We start from the raw sequence: 6,316 nt of genomic DNA, 5'->3' as shown, positions 1-6,316 counted from the left end.
CAAGGGGGGTGCTGCTCACGGGGGGGACCCAGCCCCCTTCAGCAGGTACCCTGAGCGGGTACATGCCACGCTGGCACCCCAGGGTGACAGGCTACACCCACTACCTGGACACAGTGGGTCCGTTCCCCTGCGTGTCTCAGTGATCCCTGGCACAGCTCCCCAAGCTGGACCTGCACAAGTGCAAGCTTCCCTCGCCCCAGGCCTTCCTTGCCCCTGCAAAGCAGCATCCAAAAGCCTCTCGCCTATTTTATGAACTTAGTGATCTCCAAATCCTTTATTATAAGATGTAACTTAATAAAACTCATTGCTAAAAACAAACAAACCAACCAACCGTAACAAGGTGGCTGGAACAGCAGGCATCAGATGTCCTCAACTCCAGCAGGTCAGGGAGAAAGCCCTCATTAGCTCACATCACACCATTAATTAGCTGAAAAAGTCCCTGCCAAAGGCCTGGCAGAACTGCATCCAGAACCTTTGCCGAGACCTGTCTGGGGCCAGGTTAGACGCGGTACAGGGAAGGCGTGCACGCTCAGGGACAGGCGAGTATTTGGGCGGGTGCTGCAGCCGGACAAGTTGGTCCCATAGAGGGGCAGGATCAGAGCAGGGAGGGTGCTCGCCCCTGCCTGCTGCTCCCCAAGCATCTGCTTTCTACCTGCTTGCTCTAAAAAAAAAAAAAGCGATGCTGCATCAAGGGAGGTTTGCCGCAGACCAGCAAGGCTGAGGTGGGTGCGAGCCTGGTACCCGTGTTCCCAGCAGCACACTTGGCACAGCCCCAGCCCCTGAAGTTGGGCTGTTTACACCAGGATTGCGCTCTTGCTCTGAATTACCTCATCTTGGGCTCGAGTCCCACGTCACGAGGGAGGAAAAGCAGCAAAGGGTCTCAGTGCCTGGTCACTTGGTGGATGACTACAGCAAGGCTAAACCCAAAAGCCTACTCAGCACACCAAGAAAGCACACACCAGGAAGGAAAACAGGCACGAGTCCATGTCTGCCCTTGTAATAAGATAAATAATTGAAGATGAGATTTCTCAGTTCCTTCCCTGGGAATTCAGGCTTAATGGGCCAGACTCAGTAACAGCAGGCAGATGTGAGACTGCCAATCTGAACACAACCACAGCTGCCTGGTTCAGGGCTGGGTTTGACCCATTATTTATGATTTTTCCCATGCTTACTGGAGAATATTCTGTTTTGCTCTCCTAGGGCAGGAGCAGAGGGGCAGTCGGACTTCCCGAAACATCGGTGGGTCCCAGATGACCACATCCACAGGGGGCGATGGGGACAGAGGAGTTGTTGGCATCACCGCTGCAGCTGGAAGTTGCTGCCAGTTACTGAATCCACCAGCAGCTTCCCTCAGATCCTCAATTTGCTCCAGGCAGGACGGAAACTGTCACCAGCAACTGAATGAACAGTTTAGAAACACTCACCTGAGCTAACATCAATCTATTTTGCCTGAAGCAAGCGGAGACAGACCAACAGGACAGCATGGCCCTCCAGAGCCAGATCAGGAGTGGAGACGTCCACAGGTTCACAGCTGAGGCCTCGCTACAGAACAGTCACACAGGAGAACAAGGAGAGTCTCATCAGCACATGCTCCACCATCCTCGCACGCTCTTCTAGGGAGAACGGAAAGGCTGCTGCTCCTCTCGTCCACCTCGATCAGTGTTTATTGTGGCTTTGCAAAAGAAAGGATACACACAGAAGCAGGAGATGCCTCCTCACCCATCTGCAGGGGCTTGGCTCCAGATCTTCTTCCTGGGCTTGAAGGTGAGAAGCAACAAGCTTGGAGCGACAGCGCAGCGAGCAGGGTGCGTATTTGAAAGCACCATTCCAGAGGCAACCCATAAAAGAAAGAATAAAGGAAGTTACCTAAACTCACCTGAGGAGCGGGTGGTGCAGATCCTGAGAAGAGCAGCTTTAAGGAGGAACAAGAGGGAGGGGAAAAAAAAAATTACATTTGCAAGCAAAATGTGCCAGGAGAAACTCAGCTTGTCCTTTCCCAGTCCCTGCAAACCCCAAGCCGCTTTCGAGAGCGGCTACAAAGCACAGCTAGGACAGAGGGCTTATTACTGCTGGCGTTTTGGTTTGGGCCAGAGAGTACAGGACACACGTAGTGTCACCCTGCTCTTATCCAGCCTCACCTCCAAGCAGCAAACAAAAGGAAGACGAGACAGAATACTTATCACAACACAGATTTAATTTCTTAGGCAGTTATAAAATTACAAAGAGCAATGGGCTAGCAGTGAGAGCCAGACACTTGGTGAGGTGGAATGTTAGACAGATTTTTCCACTTATCGACACAGATATCGAACAGAGTAAGTGAGCACTGCAAGATGCGGGCTTTTTTTTGTTTTTTCTCTAAGTGAGGAAGGAAATGCAAGAGCAAATAGGTCCAGGTAGACAAAGGGTTGAGTCAACACCCCACAGAAACCCAGAGCTACAGGTTGGGGAACAACTCCCCGCTCCTGAGAAACGAGTGGGACACATGCAAAGGCAGCACGGGGGGAGCCAGAGTACAGATCGCTGCAGCCGCGTGGTCAAAGCCACAGCACCCAGACATCTGGAACGAGCACAGCTGTAGCTATTCGCAAGCCAGAATCAAAACTTCTTGTCTGTTATTTTCAAGGCAGTGTAAGATGAGATTTGCCAATTTGAAGTGTGTGAAAATGAAGGCAGCATGTTATGGTTAGAAAAATAGGAATTTGCTGAATTCCTTTGGTTGTGCAACTGGAATCTGAGAGGATTTATTTACAGTTGGAGCCATGCTTTCTTCTGTGCAAGCCTCTCACGGTGCAGCAGATTCCAGAAAAACAAAGGCCTGCTGTGCCCATGTGGAGAAGACACTCTGCCTTGCTCTCAGATGTTAACAGGTTAAATCAAGGCAACTGTTAGCCAGGACAGCTGGAGCACGGAATAAACACTTCCCAAATCTCTGCAGCGAGTAATCCCCACCAGTGCTTTGGACACAGACTCCTGCTGCTCTGCAAACAGCAGCGGAGCACCTGCACACACAAGGGTGTACCGAACAGTTCCGTGACCTACAAGGGAAGAAATTCTACCGTCTTACTGCACGTTGCTTTGGTGCTTAAAGCCATCAGAGCCAAGAAAGCAGAGTCTGGGATGTGACAGAGAGAGGGCTGCGGTGATGAGCTAACCTACTCACCGAGCTGGTGGCTCTTCAGTCCATTTCTCCCTTTTTACTGTTACGCATAGGTCAGGCGCACGTCTCCTCTGCGGAGCCACCTGCCGCTGTATTAAGAGCTTTCTCAGATCTTTATTTGCATTCATGAAATGCCACCACCTCGACCCCCACCCTCTGTAGAGAACAGGCCCAAGAAACCTGCTTGCGTACGACCTGAAGCGGCACGGGACGCGCATGCACCTGATCGCAGCGGGAGCACTCGCACAAATGTCTTGCTGAACAGGGCCTCAGAAAAAAAAACAGCTTTTACCGACCTCTTTATGCTTTTTACTTCCTCCTCCTCCGCCAGGCCTAGCCTTTTAACTGCTAGATTTGTATCTACCACTTGTATTTTGGAAACAGTGACATAAGAAGAGTCCAGAGCAGATAAAAAGCTTTCTGTCTCAGAACTAGAAACACAAAGCAGGGTAAACAGACAGATGTCGAGACAGGAGTGGACTACGTACACTCGCTACCTATTTGCACATCAAGAGAAACAGCTCCTTCCCTACGGTACTCGCTGGGAACAGATCCCAATGCAATCTAAGACCTGAGTTTAGGATTCCAAGGTTATAAGCGTTCCCCCTTCCCCAGCTTTGGTTGTTTCAGTTGTCTATCTCTGCCCCAGCCCTCCACAGAGTTAAAAAAAAAAAAGCTATCAAGAAGTGCAGTCTGTACCTAGAGCGACACACACTGCCACAGAGCAAACACTGTCCTTCTAAGGAAGGTCAGACTGAAATGAGAGGGGCTGTATAGGTGTTCCCATGTCGTACGGCTGGAAGCCCATGGCCACAGCACAGGGCTAGAGCCTCCTTGGCTTACCCTGGGGAATCCAGGGCTGCTAAGACCATCAGAATAGAAATGTTTAGCCATCACCTGATCCACAGAGCACAGCAGTGCAATCATATGCTCCGTACTCAGGTGAGGATGCAGCTGCAAACAGCATTTTGGTGTATTTAAGAAAAAATAAATAATCTTTGTGTCATTGGGATGAAACCCCAACCTGAAAGGCTTCTAACTTTGGTAGCATACCACAGCAGGGTGGTTACTGAGGGCCCAAGGCCATCAGAGGGAAATTGTATTAGTTATATTTTATCCAAGAAAAAGTTTGTACCCTCATGCAATGAACATAGGACAAACTACTGTCACCACTCAAATACATTACCAGTGGGGACCAGAAACCACCTGCTCCACTCTACTAGCTTCATGCTGGTCAGTAACCCCACAATATTAATCCTTCTGCTCTAAAAAGTTTTTCTCCGTTAAAACAACAACAAAAAGATAAGATACTTTATCTTCCAGCTTCTACTGAAGAGCAAACCAAGTAGGGCACAGCAGTTCACCAGTCAGCCTGTGACTCGGGAGGAGGAGCGTACTACAGCATATGGAAGACAAACAGTGAATATAGGATCTCCAACTCACCTGTGGAAGGTAAGGTGTAAGAGTTAAGGAAGGGGTAAAAATCAGTACAATAAACGTTCTCAACTTTTAGCAGTAAAAGCAAGTCATTACCTGACAGGGTGTATCTTACTGTGTAACATGGCCTTTGTTACACTCAAGAGTTGTAAAACTTGCGTGCTTAGCAGACCTGTGCTGCTTATGCATGTTTACTTGTGGAGTCTATGCCAAGCCTCCAAGTATGTTATCAGGAATGTTACCAGCTTTAGTCTGGAACAAGCAGACATCTGACAGCTCCTGGGTGGTTCAGTTTGCCAGCAAAGCTCACCGAGCTTATATTTCCTTCAAGACTCTTATTTTACTCTCCAGTTATGAGCTCCACAGCAAAGCTGATAGCACTTGCAGTAAAAATATAATTCCAGACCATGGAATTTAGTTGTCAGCCAGAGCTTAAAGTCAAGAGACTAAGCGAGGTTTCAGCATGGCTCAGCTGTTTGCTTTGAATGTAGCTGGGTTCTGGAGAGGACACCGCAAGCCGCTCCAGCCAACTACTTGGGCCAGTCAAGGGTTTTCAGTGAATAAACAAGCCTGATCCCTTCTCTTCCACATGTGCTCATGTAAGAACATCTTCCACATACACGGACTAACAGCAGCCCCTCTGATACAGGCAGCTCTCTGTGCAGGGGCTACCACCATCTTCTGCACTTTTAGAGGCAGGGGAAGCCACCTGCCCAAGCAGGGCTTTGGGGACAAAGACCACTGCCTGCTATTGCTTGAGAGAAGACTCATTAGCAGTACCAAATCCTCAAAGCACATCGCTGTCTAATTGTGGTAGCGAGTTAACATGCAGATGGAGCACTCAGCTTCTGTCCTCCTCTCAAGATCTGCAGTTTCCTTGTCTGTTTTTATTTTTATTCCTTTGCAAGCAATCAGTAGAAGGAAAGGAAGCAACCCACATTGCTACACAAAAGGCAAAGCAGGCTCAATTTGGCAAAGGAAAGTAATACTCACCAAGAACTTTGCTAATCACTTGCTCACTAACCGTTACCCAAGACTTAAGAGAAGGCACATTACAACCCTAAAAATAGTCTGCAGCACTGCTCAGCCTTAGAAAGACCTAGCCAGGGTCAGGGCAGTTAGGGATTTATTCCAAAACTGCCAAAGAGACAACCGGTCTTTGAAGTGTACCACGAGAGGTACTCTGATGAAAGAGAAAATAAAAAAAATTAGAAAAAAAAAGAAAAAAATCCCTGTTCTCCATCACAAGAGAACCCAGAAGAAAACTAATCTTTCAAAATCATTTATATTTACATCAGTATCTGAAAGAAAAAAACCCCATGAACCTTCACTATTAGAGCAGTACACTTGTCCCCAGACTGAAGAGAAGCAAGAATCGCGAGCTATGCCTTCCAGCTGAAAACCTTACGGCTGTTTAAAGAGCAGGGCTGCCATACTCTACAGGGACCTCCATCCAGCCTGACAGAATCCATGCTTTGGATAATTTAAAAAAGTATAAAAAGACATTATTGCTACTCTGCCAAGGAAATAAGACAATCTACAGGAGAGAAAGAAAGTGCATTCCAAGACTTCTCTAAAAAAAAACCTCACAAGCTCATCAGCCCCTATGGGCTATAGATGCCCAGGTACTAAAGGCGTACAAACAAGAGGCTGCAGCCTTCAGTCTAGCTTTCTTCCTGCACCAATTCCTTTTCTTCCCTGTCAAGGCACTTTCTGTATTCT

The 6,316-nt window shown here is 48.1% G+C and overlaps 1 protein-coding gene across 2 annotated transcripts in view; it reads right to left on the bottom strand.

Moving 5' to 3' along the window:
* The window catches only part of SLC29A4 (solute carrier family 29 member 4), a 37,647-nt gene that overhangs the window by 20,742 nt on the left and 10,589 nt on the right, over positions 1-6,316 (bottom strand). Inside the window, exons 1-3 of one of the 2 annotated variants that reach the window (XM_035901328.1) lie at positions 3,161-6,281; positions 1,877-1,912; positions 1,425-1,757 (exon numbers count right to left, since the gene is read on the bottom strand). The gene's annotated coding sequence lies outside the window, so the exon portion shown is untranslated. Of the gene's footprint in view, positions 1-1,424; positions 1,758-1,876; positions 1,913-3,160; positions 6,282-6,316 lie in introns of those variants that run through there. The other variant, XM_009645906.2, reaches the window with a different exon arrangement.

The sequence above is a fragment of the Egretta garzetta genome, unplaced genomic scaffold (assembly GCF_000687185.1).
Source record: "Egretta garzetta isolate BGI_Z169 unplaced genomic scaffold, ASM68718v1 scaffold299, whole genome shotgun sequence".
Taxonomy (NCBI): Eukaryota; Metazoa; Chordata; class Aves; order Pelecaniformes; family Ardeidae; genus Egretta; species Egretta garzetta.
This window is presented reverse-complemented; position numbering and strand designations above follow the sequence as displayed.